Here is a 17,084-nt window from a genome sequence, read left to right as displayed (position 1 = left end):
CAGGTTAATTCCCCCACCCCCCACCCCCTCTGTTTCTCAGACATTCTTGTCAACTGCTGGAAATGGCCCACCTTGATTATCACTACAAAAGGTTCCCCCTCCTCCCCCCCCCCCGCTCTCCTGCCGGTAATAGCTCACCTTAAGTGATCACTCTGGTTACAGTGTGTATGGTAAAACCCATTGTTTCATGTTCTCTGTATATATAAATCGCCCCACTGTATTTTCCACTGAATGCATCCAATGAAGTGAGCTGTAGCTCATGAAAGCTTATGCTCAAATAAATGTGTTAGTCTCTAAGGGGCCACAAGTACTCCTTTTCTTATCACAGCAGGTGTCTTTCAAAATTCCTGACTTCTCAGATTACTCTCCCACCTTGAGTACGTATGTAGTTTGTGTAGTGAACAGTGTTTACTTTTTTGAATTAGTTTTTTCCAGCTGCATTAGCTTACATTTTTTCCACTGCATCTCCTTTAGTCATGTTTCTAATCTCTATAACTGCCTTTGTATTATTTCTTTCTTCTGACTGGTAAGTATGCGCACATCCTCTTCATTTAGTATGATCTGCAAATTTCATTAAGGCATTGTTTATTTCCTCTCCCTGTTCAGTAAGGCATTTAATATGACTGTTTCTAACAAACAGACAGAATGCTATTTATTATTACCCTTCACGTACAGTATTCTAGTCAGTTTTCAACCTACATGACTGTGTTCCTGTTCAAACCAATTTGAACTCATTTTCAATTAGATTTCATAAGGTGCTATATAAAATACTTCATTAAATTCCAAGTATTTTATATCCATCCCAATCCCTTACTCTACTTCCGGTATTTCTACTAAAAAAAAAAAGATTGGCAAGACATGTTCCTTATTACACTTTATTCAATGTTATGGTTAATGCATTGGATTGCACCCCAGGATACCTGGGTCCTGCTCCTGGATCTGTGTGACCTTAGACAAGACACCTGAATCTTGCTGTTCCTCAGTTCCCCATCTGTAAAATTGAGGTACTGGTTATTCCCGATCTCACCATGGTATTATGAGATAAATCCATTAACGTTTGTCAGAGGTTCAGGTACTGTGATGATCAGTACCATTGAAAGTCATAAGTAGCAATGCTGACATTACCTTCTAGAGAGAATAAGATCTTGTCTGCCCACAGAAACTGCACCGGTTTAACTAAAAATGGTTTAAAAACTGATTTAGTTAAGCCGCTGTAAACTCCTGTGTTGACTCTGTGATAGTTGGTGCTTGCTGGAATCATCACCTAGTGGCTAGAGGGAGTTGTTCCTTTCTTAATGCAGAGGGGGATTGGTAGGGGAACCCTGCCCCCCACTCCACCAGGCTCCAGTCCAGAGCCCCATGAGGGTTACCAAATGTCTGGCACCCAAGAGCACCTTATGTTTGCCCTCCCTGGGCCACTTCCTACGCCCCATTCTATTATCCAAGTTTTACAGTTTCTAGCAAGGAGGTAAGGACAAAAAAGGGTATTAATTGCACCTTCAGTCTGCCTGGGCTCAGCAGGTAGGCTCCTCTTTTCCCAGAGAGGCTTTTGCCACATCCCTTCTCAGCAGCTCCCAGGACAGTTCTTTCTCCCTGCCTTGTCAGCCTCTTTCTGAGCTGTCTGGCTTCCTTTTAAGCTCCATCTCCATCTGGCACATGCTCTGCAGGTGCAGCTGGGTGGGGTGTCCAGGCTCTGAGTTGCTCTTTAACACCTTCAGTCCTACCATGGAGTTTATACATCCTATCACAGATACCCTTATATCAAATATCAGTTTAAAACTTGTTACATCCATTTAGCTTGTACCTGCAATTTTACCAACGTAAATCAAATTTAAAACAAAACAAGAGTGCTCATACACGGATTTGCACCTGTTTCAGTTTATAAAACACACTGGGTGGGTGATGTAATATCTTTTATTGGACCAACTTCTGTTGGTGAGAGACACAAGCTTTCGAGCTACACAGAGCTCTTTTTCAGGTCTGTAAAAAAAACCTCAAAATCATTCTGTTATGGTTATAGGGGCTAGCTGGACTCCCCTCGTCTACTTTCTGAGACACCCAGCTCAGGTCTTGGGCCTCTTGCTGTTACCTGTCTGAAGGTTGAATCTTGTGATTCTTCCACTCTTAGACCAAGACCGTGGTACCCTATCCCAGGTACCAACCACTTGTCACCCTGCAGAACTGACTGAATTTTGGTCATCCATGTAGCCATGCTTGTCTGTCTCCCTCTGACTGCTTCAAAGAAATCCCCCATCTTCTATGTGAGTTCTGAGCCCAGTTACCATAGTTTCTTTGTTGTTCCTTGATGTGAAGTCTCTTGGTGCATCAAACTAGGTTTTTCTGATCAGAAGGAGCATCCATTAGGGCCTATCTAGGAAAATGTCCCCATCATGCTGCTCCTTTATTTAGACTCATGAAGTTTTAATGAGTTTTCATAACTTGCCTGATGGCTGTCTCCCCACTCTGAGTGAGGCTATTGAATACGCTGAGTATATAGGGAGCTGACAGGACCCCTTTTGGTCTAACCTACAAACGTAAAAGTCAAGCACATAGATCACATTTTGGATACAAATCAAAATATGCAATTACTAGACACTTGTGCTCATTTTTTGCTACTTGAATCTTTAATTAAACCAATGCAACACTGGGTGTAGAGCAGGCCTAAATATCAAATATCATCCTCAGTTTTTCTCTCTTTGAAAAGTGACTAAAAGGAAGATCTTTCTTTAATACTGGAGTGATGAAAACTAGCCTAATGCAACACATTATTATGTGCTGTTAGGTTCTGGATAAAGATCCATCGTTATGTCTATTTTCTTTATGTAACATCAGTGCATCAATGTTGTGAGTGGGTGGGTTTCAATGAAACAAGAACTAGGCCAAAAATTAAACCAAGCCTTTCACATTATCTTTCATGTCCATGGGCTTCTGAACAACCTAGTTCCTAGAGTAGAGTTCCCCTGTCCATCTGCAGTCAGGCTAGAGGAGGATGTGGCTTAGTTATGTGCCTGTCTAGTAGTGCTAGATACACACTAAGGTACTATTAGATAAGTTGGCAGATGCCAGAGGAATTTACTCAGCACACCAGTGAGCATTCCTGGTTGATGTGGCTGCTTCACATACCAGGATTAGTAGATGCTGACTTTTAGGCATCTGAAGGACCAACAAACAACTTTTAATGGCAAGCAATGTTGGGTAGTCAAGGCTCTTCCCATGCCAACAGGTCAGCAATGGGGGGTGAATGACTGCTGGCGGAGTCAACTGCTTCTTCAGAGGATCATACTGGATGTAATTATGTCCAAAGTGGTCTATTTCCTTCTGGAAATAGCACAAGATTTTATATACTAAACAGATAAGTCTGGCTGTGGGCTCAATCCACCTCCCACTGAAGTCAGTGGAAAGATTTCCATTAAATTGCAATGGGAATGAGATTGGGCCCCAAGAATTTAATTGCTATTGAGAGTAGCAAGCAAAGATCTCCAATTCCCTCCATTTTATTAATATACAGCATGTGATTACATTTCTCTCTGTATTCACTATTGATGGAAACCTGGCGTGACTGGCTCAATCCTGCTTTGCTAATTAGACTATAGCAAAAACATGATGTCTGGGAATTAGCTGCACATTACAACCTGACATATGCAACTTGCAATAGGGGGTAATGTAGGTGGATGTGGATGAAGGGATCCATATGGCACACATGCTTTTTAAAAAAAACAAACAAAACAAAACATGCTATTGCTTATGCTAGGTTAAGCAGCCAAATATGTATTTTTTTCCAATTGTATGTTGATATGCACATTTTTCTCATCACTAGAAAGATATCCCCCCCCTCCACCACCATTTGAATTGCAAAGTGTATTTTCAAAATGTGGCAGCGTTTATCTTCAAGCAGTAAGCTACGAGAGTGACTTTATGTAGCTCTTGTTATAAGGAAATCTGCCTACTGGTCAGGTTACAGAGCAATATTACTTGAAATATAGAGATATTAACAGTCTTTTTTTGTTAAAGTAACACAATAGCTTCTTCGGTACATTTTTAAAAAATTGTTGGGATATTACTAATATTATTTATTAAGAGTTGACAATAGCCATGGTGCTGTACAAGATTCAAAATAATAATCTTCCCACTCCAAAGAAGTTTTTGGAAAACCAGAGCTAGATTCTCATCTATTGTAAACTGGCATAGTTCCATTGACGTCAGTGGAGATACACTCATTTACATGAGCTGATGATGTGGCCCAATATCTGTAACAACTGCCATCTGAGGGTTTTTTTTATGATTTGTTTTAAGTGTAAACATTTCTAGGGAAGATAATTCAACCAGTCCTCCCATTTCAATCTTGCCAACAAGTTGGGGAGGGATAATCTCTTTCCTTCAAAGCAATACAGGACATATAAAAAAGTAGAAATAATCAAGAATTACATTTATTTAACCTATTAGTTCGTATCATATGATTTTTATCCAGCAACTCTAGCATTTTCTCACATTGGCTGTAAAGGAGAAGGTGTCATTGTATTTATCTAAGGTACTTATATTCCCCTCAATCTTTTAATACAATTTATCCACACAACACCCTTGTGAGGTAAGAAAGGAATTTTACAGATGGGAAACTGAGGCACAGAGCAGCTAAATGACTTGCCCAAGTTGACACAGGAAGTCTGTGGAGGAGCAGACATTTAAACACAGGTTTCTGAAGTCCTAGGCTACTCCCTTAACCATTAAACCAATCTTGCATCCTTCCAAATGTAGACTTGCTGATATTTTACAAACACAGTTATAATGTCCATATAGAATTCAAGACAAAGGGCAAGGAACACACTAACAGACAAAGGAATATTGTTTAAAACAAGCATGCATTACAGATTTATCAGTCTATTTCCTGACTGGATTATCATAATCAATGCTAGAAAGGCCATATATTAAAGGGAATGTCACTGTATACATCACTGACTGGGTTGTGTCTCCCTTTTTGAAACAGATAATTGTGTACATGGGTCTCTATGCTCCCAGATATTTATGCAAGTAAAAATAGGAACTTCAGGTTGTAGAGAAAGCTTATAAATGCAGACATTGACCCAGGAAACAAATTAATCTTAGATTCTTCTCTCTAGCAGGAAAGATGATTCTGGCTTTAGTCATTTAGTCTATGTGGTTAAATTAAGATTAATTTGCCAGAGAAAACAGTCAAGTTATATTATAACATTAATATTAAGGCTGGTTGAAAACTTTCCACTGGGGAAAAAAAGACATACCTGTTCATCAGAAAATTGGGTTTGCTATTCAATTAAATGTTTCATGAAAATAGACTGCTTCCCAGGGAAAATTTCAACTTCTCATCAAAACACAAAACCCCAAAAATATTTTGGTTTTGTGGTTTTCAACAAAAAAAAGCTTGAGAACCCCACGCACAGACACCCCATTTCCTCCACAGACTCTAGTTAACATCAATATATATTCTAATATCCAGATAAGTAATTTTCTTCAACTTATCTCGTAATTATCTATGTACTCCTGTGTGTCCAGCAGAGAAGATTTATCCCAGTATATCTCGACACACAGCTGAAATTACATATAAGTGCCCAGCTATTCCATGGCAAGGTATGATCTTGTTTGATTTCCCAATCACAAGTGGGCTTGGTCAGACTTGACTGCCAGGAAAGTAACAAAGGATCTGCAGAAAGTGGTTTTGGTGCCTCAGGCAGTAGCAGATTGGGCTATTGAGCAATCATTCTTTGCTCCCCATAGCCATTCATTCTCCCACATGGAGCTAGAGGGACAAGACTTGGAGACTGGAGCTGGTGGGATTCTCTTTAGGACTCAAGCATAGCACTCTCAGAGTTTCTTCTCCCCCAGTCTCTGTCACAGGGTTTTTCTACTTCTGCCCAAGAGCTAATAGGAGCTGGAGATTCTTACACCATTGTGATGGTTCTCAGGGTACCCATGACTGAGAGTCCCCTTGTTACCCCCAGAATATTAGGGTTTGAAGAGACCTCAGGAGTCATCTAGTCCAATCCCCTGCTCAAAGCAGGACCAACACCCACTAAATTATCATTGCTGGTGCTTAACTGGGTGTCAGTCTCCTGACATTACCAGCCTCTTAGCTACCCAAACAATCTCCTCTGGGCTATGCCAGCCTTACTTTGCCCAATAATAGGTATATCCCAGTCCCTGAGCCCCTTCGAAAGAGTTCCCCTGTAGCATCCAACCCCCTTTCCATGACACTCACAGAAATACCTCGTCTGCTGTCCCCAAGGGAACAGTGTACACACCAGCTTGCATAATTCAACTCAGGATCATCACCTTGTATAATACCACAACACTGAGATATATGTATAGTGACAACAGTAAGCTTGTTATTAAAGGTTCAAGAGTCAAGAGACAGTGAGAAAGGATAATGGAAACAAAAGGGTTACATATAAAACAAAATCATAACCCTATTTGTAGAGACTAAATTTAACTCAAGAGGATAACCATCTGTCTGAAGAAGTTAGTCTCACCCAAATGTCCTTTGCAGAGTTTCCAACCAGGGCAGGTTGTGATCCTGTTTTTGTGAATGTAATCGCACTGCCTGAATACCTCCTGGGTGCAGGATAAAGGGATGTCTTCCCGGACTTCTCCTTATATTCCCCAAAGTTCATTGTCTGTACCTCAGCATCAGACAGGATGACCCTGTAGCTTATTCTCTGGTGTGCTGCCTCCCTGTTGATTTCACATCTCCCCACTGACATCCTAGGTCAATGACTCTCCATTGTATTAACTTACAATGGTTAGTTTATATGCCAAACAGATGAATAAACATCCTTTGTCTGACAGAAAACTGGCTTATCAACTCTGCCTTGATACAGACTTTAGGACCATATTTTCAGTATAGTCACATAATGCCTTACATAGTATCCGTATGCACATTTTACAATGATATTAATAACCAGTGTGACCCCAGCTTTCATTTAAGACCTCACATGATATTCTTTGATGAATCAGAATCAGGATCTGGATATTCTTGTAACCTCCTTGCCAGTTAGCATTGAGGGGTTCTTAGGGTCACAACCATTCTTTCCGAAAAGATACTAAGAGGAGAAGCCATAGTTCTTTATACCCTGCTACCCCCAAATTGGAGGTCAAGCTGGAGAGAGCATTGCCAAAGATGTTTCCAATCTTTCCCTCCCCTCCACCATGTTGGAAGCATAGGCAGGATTTCTGCCTGGCAGCTGAAATGCCACCACCAGCTGTTTAGCAGAGCAAATAGACTGCGGTTTATTAGAGCCACAGGTTTCTCACAAAGAAGCCTAATTTTGGTACATTTGTCAACACAAACATCTTGAAATCACTAAACTATCCTTTTGTCTAGCCTATCAGGCAACTTCTCCTGCTGCCCTTTAAGTATCTGCTTTTCCAAGTGCTACACTCTAAATATGCCGATGACCTAGAAAGGATTATTTAATGGACAGAGTACTAGGCTGGGATTTAGGAGACGTGGGTATAATTCCCAGATCAGCCACAGGCTTTTTGTGTGACTGTGGGTAAGTTGCTTAGGAAACTGAGGTACAGTGAAGACTCTGTTTAAATTAGCAGTAGAACCTTATAGGGGTGTTATGAGAATAAAAGTCCATTTGTGATTGTGAAGTTGTAGACAATATTAGGGTCATGTAAGTACCGTATCTAGGTAGGGGGAAATGAAGATTCCTGAAGAGAAAAAGAATCTTAGAAACTAGTTTGAAAAATGATTTTTCTCAGTCAAGATCTGAACAGTAAAATAGTATTTTTCTAACCAAATAAAAATGTGCCATGCCATAGACATTGTGGAGAGCTGTTGCAATAAGACTGAACAAGTGAACTCAGGAGTCTGTACCACCATTAATACAAGCAGGTGACTGTATTTTCTGCGTAGTGCAAGACTCTTATCTTCCTCATGCAACAAAGCCACAACTTTATTTTATATTACACTTCCAAGGCATTGTAAAGAATGGTAACAACCTACTCCAAAATTGCAAGGAATTTAGTAAAATAGTATGTGTATTTTTATCACTGATCTTTTAAAGGAGTGTCTGAGCAGGATGCAACCACTGTAGAGTTCCAGGTTCACACAAATTGACCTAGAGCATTCATTCAAACATTCTGTTAAAAGCTACCAGTTAGAAAAACGGAAGCAGAGAAAAAACTTATCTGTACTGCTGTGCGAAAATAAGAGGAAAGCAGATACAGATGAATATATATCCCTCTTATAGATCTTTACTTTCTGGAAACATTAACATCTTAGAATATTGGGCCAGAAAACACAGTTAGTGTAAATCAGTGGAACTCCATGGACTTCAGTGAAGCTTTGCTGATTCACAGCCACTGATTTAGCTGGCTCAAAAGATAAAGAGAAAAAAAAAGCATATGTTTCTTCAGTTCTCCCTTCAATATCTCACAAAACACTTTGTCTCTGAAGAAGTTACTATCAGTTAGTTAGTGAGGGATGGAAGGATTTTTTTCAAAAAAGATCTTACAGGGGCTATGATGATCAGTACAGGGTCTTTCAGAACTCTGCTGGGAACTCCAAAAATTAATTACACCACATCCCAGTGGCCCATAAGATGAGATTTCAAGAAGCTGAACAGCCTGAGGTTTGGGGAGTGATTCCCAGCCAGGATTTAGAGGCAGATTAGAGGGGCAGTCCCACTTGGAAACTAATTAAAATGCAATTTAGGCAGCATAGAGGAGCCTCCAACAAAACTACTAACAATGAGGCTGAACTGTGGCCAGTGCAATCTATAGACTAGCTCTCCAATAGAGGAATGGACAAGGGGTACTCCATACAGTAGGCCTGAGAGGCCCTATGGGGCATGATTACTATTCCATTGGACTGCTCCCAGAGTCAGAGTTAAAATAAGATGCATAATTTTTCTTAATTGTCCAAGTCACTGTATTTTCACCTGTTACTTTCTGCCAGACCTAGCACCGACTCCTCTTTTACTTACTAGAAGCACTTGAGTGTTTAAGGGGAACCCACCAAGGGCTGGAGTCTGTATAGCCAAGTGATTATAGCATTTACAGCATTTGCCTCTGAGCTTGTGATATGCAGAGCCCGCATCTGAAGGGATGTGATTACCACAGCACTCATAGTAATGCTCTGCAGAGAGAGGTGGACACAGTGTTCATAATTTTCTCCATGTTTGACCAGCTTTGCGTCTTACAGTTGAGGATGAAAATGCTTTGTGGGTACCCAAATGCGTGTTAAGTTCTCATGCAGTTCTTATTTTGTTCCCAGCAGGAAAATATAATTGGAATGAAAGCCAATAAAGCCAAAAGAGTGATGCACTGTTTCATTCTTCTGCAGATGTGGCCAATAGTGTTTGTGGGCCTAACTCTCCACTAGCTTTCCCTTTGTGGAGTCATTTGTTCCTGTGCTGTGCTGGTGCTCCCTTATGCCCACTACCTAGAGCCTAGGATGTGGGAGACCTAAGCTTAAATCCCCAGTCACCTTGATTCAGAGCAGGGGCTTGAACCCACACTTCAGGTGAGTGCTCTAACCCCTGAGCAATTGGGTATAAATGGGCACCTCCTTCATTTTTTGTGAGAAAGGTGCCTCAGCCCTAACTGCAAGCGAGGGTTCACAGCTGTGACTGCTGAGTGGCTGGAGTCTTCTCCCAGAGCTAGGCACCTTTGAGGAGTAGGGCTTAGTCCACACCCCTCTCCTCAGCATTTTCTACTGGCTGGCACAGGTAGCTCCATGCTCACTGGGCTGGGTTTTCTGAATCCCATTCTCATGCACCTAACTCTCCCCAGGCAGCATTTAGGGAGCCTGGGTACTTAACTCAGGGCTCTGGATTGCACTAGGCAGCTGGGCACCTAAGTGTTAGATGTTACAATGCTGAGACTAAATCCCCTTTATGGATCTAGCTAAAAGTCACTTGCCCAAGGTCACACAGAAGTTGGTGGCAGATCAGAGGCCCGAACCCAGGTCTCATTAGTTGTACTAGACCAGGGCCCTATCCACTGTATCATTCTTCATCTAGGTACAGAACTGCTGCTGCTCACTTTTTTGCCTCAAATTGTGAGAGCGTGCATGTTCCTCCTCACTTGCAGCAAATCAGTCTTCTTGAATTATCACCTGATTTGCTGAGGTAGTGACTTCTCATCTTAGAAAGACTTGCCTCCACCTCCCTGAACCATACCAGATGAGAGAGACTCCCACTCATACCTGGTCCAAAGCTGCCACTTGCTAATTATCACATTAACTTTCACATAAGTCAACTCATTAAATACACACTGCATTTTAAAAAGCAAATATAACAATACAAGGGTCTGTCCTGGGTTTAGAAATAAACAGCATTGTGTCAAGATTAGAAGTGGAGCAGGAACAAAACCAAGACCACAATTCTTCCCCTAAATTTCAGGCTCTAGCTCAGGGGCGGGCAAACTTTTTGGCCCGAGGGCCACATCGGGTTTCCAAAATAAGTATGGAAGGCCGGTTAGGGGAGGCTGTATCTCCCCAAACAGCCAGGCATGGCCCGGCCCCTGCCTCCTATCCGACCCCCCTGCTTCTTGCCCTCTGACAGCTCCCCCGGGACTCCTGCCCCATCCATCACCCCTGCTCTCTGTCCCCTGACCACCCCCAGACCCCCCACCTCTGACTGCCCCCTGCCACCCCATCCAACCCCCCCACTCATTCCTGACTGCCCCCCTAGGACCCCTGCCCCATCCAACCCCCCTGTTCCCCGCCCTCTGACCACCCCAACCCCTATCCACACTCCTGACCCCTGACCACTACCCCGAACTCCCCTGCCCTCTATCCAACCCCCCCTGCCCCCCTTACCGTGCTGCCTGGAGCACCGGTGGCTGGTGGCACTACAGCCGTGCCGTCCAGAGCACCGGGTCAGGCTGGGGATCTGCAACTGCGCTGCCCAGCAGCCCAGAGCATTGTGCCAGCGGCGGGGCGCACTGAGGGTGTAGGGGACGGTGAACAGCCTCCCAGGCCAGGAGCTCAGGGGCCAAGCAGGAGGGTCCCGCGGGCCAGATGTGGCCCATGGGCCGTAGTTTGCTCACCTCCGCTCTAGCTCAGCTCTCTGCTGCTGCTACAGGCTCAAAAACCTAAGGTTTCAAGTTGCTGCTGTTCAATGAAGGGAATTGTTTCTACCTACTCCTTGGTGCCTGCAGTGGTGTCCATGACAGACCACTGGGGAAAATCATAAGGGACTTCAGACTTGAACATGCGTACACACACCCCACCCCCCCAAAGAGAGATTACAGATCTCCATTTGCCTCTGATCAGGACCCAACAGTGGCATCAGGAAGGTAACACAATATCTGTAAGAGTTCCTGTATGAAAAGAAGCTGGCTTACAGTCATTCCCAGTAAAATGGAGATACCTTAAGCAGAGAAGGATAAGTGAAATTCATCATGGACCTAGGATGGTATGTCACCAGGAGCTCAGGCGTGCAAACTGGGGACAGATTGCTACTGGACACAGGCCTCTCAGCATGTACAAGGAGAGACTGTTCCTCAGGGTGCCATATGATGCTCAGGGAAGGTGTGAAAGCAGCAGGCCAGTGGTTTGGGGAGACAACTCCTTATAGTGATATGGACAGATGGAGAGGGCAATAAATACACCTCTAAGTGCTGAGGCTGGGGCTGTATCTGGGTATGCAATGTGGGGAAGGCTCCTTTGCCCTCTCAGTCTGTGCAAGGGCCAGGAACAGCCTGGACCTTAATGTAATATACAAAGCCATTTAAAGAGATAATAAAACCCCTTCTGGAAAATGGGGCTCTGATGGCTAGACTGTTTTATCAAGAACATTGATAACTGCATGCTATGGGCTCATTTTACTTAACTTGTTAAACTGACAATGAAAACGTCTGATTTATTATTCGTCACCAACTTGTGGATGTTGGTACAGGATTTTAACATTCTCGGCTACTATTCAGCATCAGCCAAGCTCATTTCTTATTCCAGTTGCAAGTCATATATACATTTGTCCTAGAGAAATTTCCATAGACCCCTGGCATTACATTTTAGCAGCATGGGAAACACACAGGAGAATGTGATGCAGAGAAAGCACATGAAAGAGAGCCTTTCCTCACTTTGAATCCAAATTAAAATAATTATTTTCTCCAATACAAATTTTGTAACAAAGTACCTTACTAAAGGAAGTCCCCCATATTTAAATATCTGTACTGTGCTTTGGAAATGCAACAATGGCTTCTATTCAGGCTGGTGCATGCCTTTCAGAGCTGGAGATCTGTGGGTTTAATTCCCATGGAGGATCTGTGGTGTCTTCATGTAACATTGCCCTGGTTTCTAATAAAAAAATTCACACCATTAGGTACAAAAGCACCAGAAGCACTCAGTTCCATCTTCTTATAGCATGTCTGTTGTCTTGGTGTCTGAGTAATAAACCGATCCTAAATAGACCAGTGGAATGCCCTGGGGGAGCAGACAGAGGTCAAAACCTGCTTCGTCTGCTTAGGGGACTTGGGTGAAGGAATCAACTGAATTTTACCAGCTTATCTTATAAAAAATGTTGTATATCTTTGGACCATGACATTTCACGTAAACAAAAATTCTGACTCCTCAAATTATGCAAAAAAAATGGTGACTGTTTTAGGATGAGATTACTGGATGATTTAGCACCATAGAAAGAGATTTATAGTTATGGAACTGAGTTTATATTGCATTTGCTCACTCAAAAGAAAGAGAGTTAAAATACCTACCTCTTATATATCAGTTTCCAGCAGTACATTTCAATGCACTTTGCAAAGGCTATCAGCATCATTATGCTCATTTTAAAGATGGGGAAACTGAAGTACAGAGGCAAAGTGACTTACCCAAGGTCACCAGCAAGCCACTGGCAGAGCTGGGAATGGAGTCCAGATCTCCTAAATCTCATTCCTGTGCTCTATCGTCTAAGCCAGTGGTTCTCAAAGCCGGTCTGCCGCTTGTTCAGGGAAAGCCCAGTTTGTTTACCTGCCACGTCCGCAGGTTCGGCCAATCGCGGCTCCCACTGGCCGCGGTTCGCCGCTCCAGGCCAATGAGGGCTGCGGGAAGCGGCGCGGGCCGAGGGACGTGCTGGCTGCCCTTCCTGCAGCCCCCATTGGCCTGGCTAGTCCCCAGCCCCTCTCTTGCTGTTCCCCCTCCCCCACAGCCTCAGCCCGCTGCGCCACCGGCGCAATGCTCGGGGTGGCTGGGCAGCGCAGTTGCAGATCCCCGGTCTGACCCAGTGCTCTGGGCGGCGCGGCTGTAGCACCACGAGCCACCGGTGCTCCAGGCAGCGCGGTAAGGGGGCAGGGGTTGGATAGAGGACATGGGAGTTCGGGGTAGTGGTCGGGGGTGTGGATAGGGGTCAGGGCAGGGGGGTTGGATGGGGCAGTCAGGCATGAGAGGGGGGTTGGATAGGGTGGCAGGGGGCAGTCAGGGGTGGGGGGTCTGGGGGTGGTCAGGGAACAGGGGGTGGTGGATAGGGCAGGAGTCCTGGGGGCCATCAGAGGACAGGGGGGTTGAATGGGGCAGGAGTCCCAGGGGAGCCGTCAGAGGGCAAGAAGTGGGGGGGGGGGTCGGATAGGAGGCGGGGGCCGGGTCACGCTTGGCTGTTTGGGGAGATACAGCCTCCCCTAACCGGCCCTCCACACAATTTTGGAAACCTGATGTGGCCCTCAGGCCAAAAAGTTTGCCCGCCCCTGCTCCAGAGTATAGTAGGATATGCTGGACTTGGAAGATGGAATAATTATTTTTTCCTTTTATCTTTAGTAGCTACCTTGCTGACAGCCTTTTTTCCTCCTCAGAGCCCTTCACCACCCCATAATGTGCAATGCGCTGATTGGTGTTATGGGCAGAGGAAGAGACTAGAAGCAGCTCTAAAAGGTCATTCCTGAATCATCTCAGTGATGTACTTTGCTAAATTCTCAGTGGTGATGACTGGCTGGCTCTAAACAGTGCTTTTGGTTCTCTGTTTCAAGTCATTCTGCATTTACAGAGCTTATTTCAAACAACTGAATTATTCAGAAAAAGCTGATGGCAAGAAATCCCTTCAGGGGGAGCAACAAGTCACGATATTATTTGTTTCAGATCTGCCAGTAATGAATAGGATGGGGGAACAGGATTACTTTTCACTAATGATGAAAGAATCAAGTCATTTGCCCTTGCCATACTTCTCATTCACATTTATGATGGCCTAAAGTCAGTGGACAGCCTCTACGTAAAAGAATAAATGGACACAAATCAGACGTCAAGAATTATAACATTCAAAAACCAGTCGGAGAACACTTCAATCTCTCTGGTCACTAGATTACAGACCTAAAAGTTGCAATATTACAACAAAAAAACTTCAAAAGCAGACTCTAATGAGAGACTGCTGAATTGGAATTAATTTGCAAACTGGAGACCATTAAATTAGGCTTGAATAAAAACTGGGAGTCGATGTGTCATTACACAAAGTAAAACTATTTCCCCATGTTTATTTTTCCCCCCTACTGTTCCTCAGATGTTCTTGTCAACTACTGGAAATGGCCCATCTTGATCATCACTACAAAAGGTTTTTTTTTCTTTCCTGCTAGTAATAGCTCACCTTAACTGATCACTCTCGTTATAGTGTGTATGGTAACACCCATTGTTTCATGTTCTCTGTGTATATAGAATCGTCCTACTGTATTTTTTTCACTGCATGCATCCGATGAAGTGGGCTGTAGCCCACAAAAGCTTATGCTCAAATAAATTTGTTAGTCTCTAAGGTGCCATAAGTACTCCTGTTTTGTTTAAAGTCACTGGAGTTATTCTGCATTTTCACTGAAGTACCATACGGCTAGGATATCCACAGAACAAGTTCTTAACATTTCTTATATATGATTACAGTATTCTAATTCCCTCATTGTTCTGCAACATGCATGTTTCATACCATTCTGAGCAGGAGCAATTTGTCGAACCTTCTACCAGCCAACACTTGTATGTCACAGAGCCACTGCTCCCCACTTCTTTAGTATAGCTGGGCCAGGAGGCAATCTGTTCTCCTCTGATCACATTAGTGGAGACAACCAGCAAGTACATAGTTTCTGCTTGATCTCCATATCACCCCTTATATGGCTCATACAGGATCACAACTTCAATACAGAAGTAGTGTTCTTGGGGAAGAAAGGCCTTCTGAAAACAAGTGTAGCTTTGAAACAATTGTGCATTAAATATGAAAAAACCTCACAGACAAGCCTTGATTTGACTCTGATCTTCCTTTCAAAGCACTCAGATACAAAGAGCAAAGGTGATTTGGACTCATTTTAATGAAACTAATGCAAAAAGTAGCCAAAAAATACTAAAAAGACTAGGAGAAACGTTCAGATAACATTATAATACCTGGGAATGAGATAGGCTGAGAAAGCGATGCAAGATGCTGCAGGAAGTTTTTGAAAGGCGCTAGGTTGTAATGAAGCTGCAAAAATTTTCATGACAATTTTTGTCATCTGTTAAAATGTGTGTTTTATTTCATATTATAAATACTCCAACTCATTACAAGATGTCATTTTTATTTGTAACTTTAAAAATTCACAGTGTAAATTACTGTGGATGAAATACATTCAGAAATATGTACCCTAAAAATTAATATATCTTTTTATGTATCAGAAAGTTTTTAAAAGTTTATTTTAATTACGGTTTATTTCCAATATAAAGGAAATAAATTTGAATTTTAACCACTTAGAAATGAGAGTTAGAAGTAGTTTTAGGTACTTCACCTACCCCTCAATATACCTGACAATTTGTGGTTTTACAATTGTGATTTTCTACAATGAATTTGTCCTTTTGATACACGGAAGAGTCCCACACAAATTAAAAGGCAAAAACTGACTATTCAGGGAAGCAATTAAACAAATTATATGGAGGTGCTGTCAAATGCTCAAATTTAACTCAAATATATATTTTTTCCTCTACTCTTTCAGTTATACTCTTAAGTCTTCCTTGCAGGAACACTAGGTACAACATTTTCAGAAGCGTTTAATGTGACTGGGGGCTGGTACACGGATTTCCCAGTCCACAAAATAAGTCCGGCATCCACCAGTCATTTGCTGTCCCTTTTCCCCAGGGCCAATATTATGAAAACTTATACAGAGTCCAAACAGAACAAAACCAGCAGTAGCAAAACAAAGAGAGCAACAACCAACAGTCTCCACATACAGACCTATGGTCAGGTCTCCAACTCACACCCAGTGAGCTAAGCATCTTAGATTCTTCAGGCGTATTAGAGGGTGAAACAATAAAGAAGTTGCATTGCCTTGCTCTGCAGCAGTCCAGGGAAATGGGGTCCTGGGTGTAGAGGCAAAGAAAACACAGCTTGTTTGAAGTGAATTCCTAGGCAGGACAGCTACAGTTCTACTCAGTAGAGAGGCCGCGCTAGCTGACTGTGCAATCCACAGCATACAACTCAACATGCAGTCCATGGGGGGACCAAACAAATCAGTGATGACACAGCAGCCAGCAAAGTTCATGAATGGAATGGATTCCTGTCTAGTCTCTGTAGTCCTTTATTCTTGGATTAGGAATAGATTCTGCAGCATCTGAGTAATACACATTTATGGACCCCACCATTATCAAAACAGGAAAAATCATGGGATATGTTATCATTATAGCCATCATTGTACAGAATGAAAATGTTCTTGAGCAAGTCTTGGAGTTAATCATTTTGGACCAAATCCTGAAGCCTAAGTATTCAAGCTGTGTACAAGGTATTTCCTGCTGGGTTTGTAAAGCATGAGAAGGAAATCCTCCCACCAAGGCTACGGAGTCAGAGCAGAGTCATGCTGCACATCCTGATATCTGCTGGGAGAGCAATACAGTGGTGCAGAGACAATCCAGGAAGTTTTTGGAAACTGTAGGGGACAATTTCCTCGTGCAAGTGCTGGAGGAACCAACTAGGGGCGGAGCTCTTCTTGACCTGCTGCTCACAAACTGGGAAGAATTAGTAGGGGAAGCAAAAGTGGATGGGAACCTGGGAGGCAGTGACCATGAGATGGTCGAGTTCAGGATCCTGACACAAGGAAGAAAGGAAAGCAGCAGAATACGGACCCCGGACTTCAGAAAAGCAGACTTTGACTCCCTCAGGGAACTGATGGGCAGGATCCCC

Source organism: Natator depressus, chromosome 4 (assembly GCF_965152275.1).
Source record: "Natator depressus isolate rNatDep1 chromosome 4, rNatDep2.hap1, whole genome shotgun sequence".
Classification (NCBI taxonomy): Eukaryota; Metazoa; Chordata; order Testudines; family Cheloniidae; genus Natator; species Natator depressus.
This window is presented reverse-complemented; position numbering follows the sequence as displayed.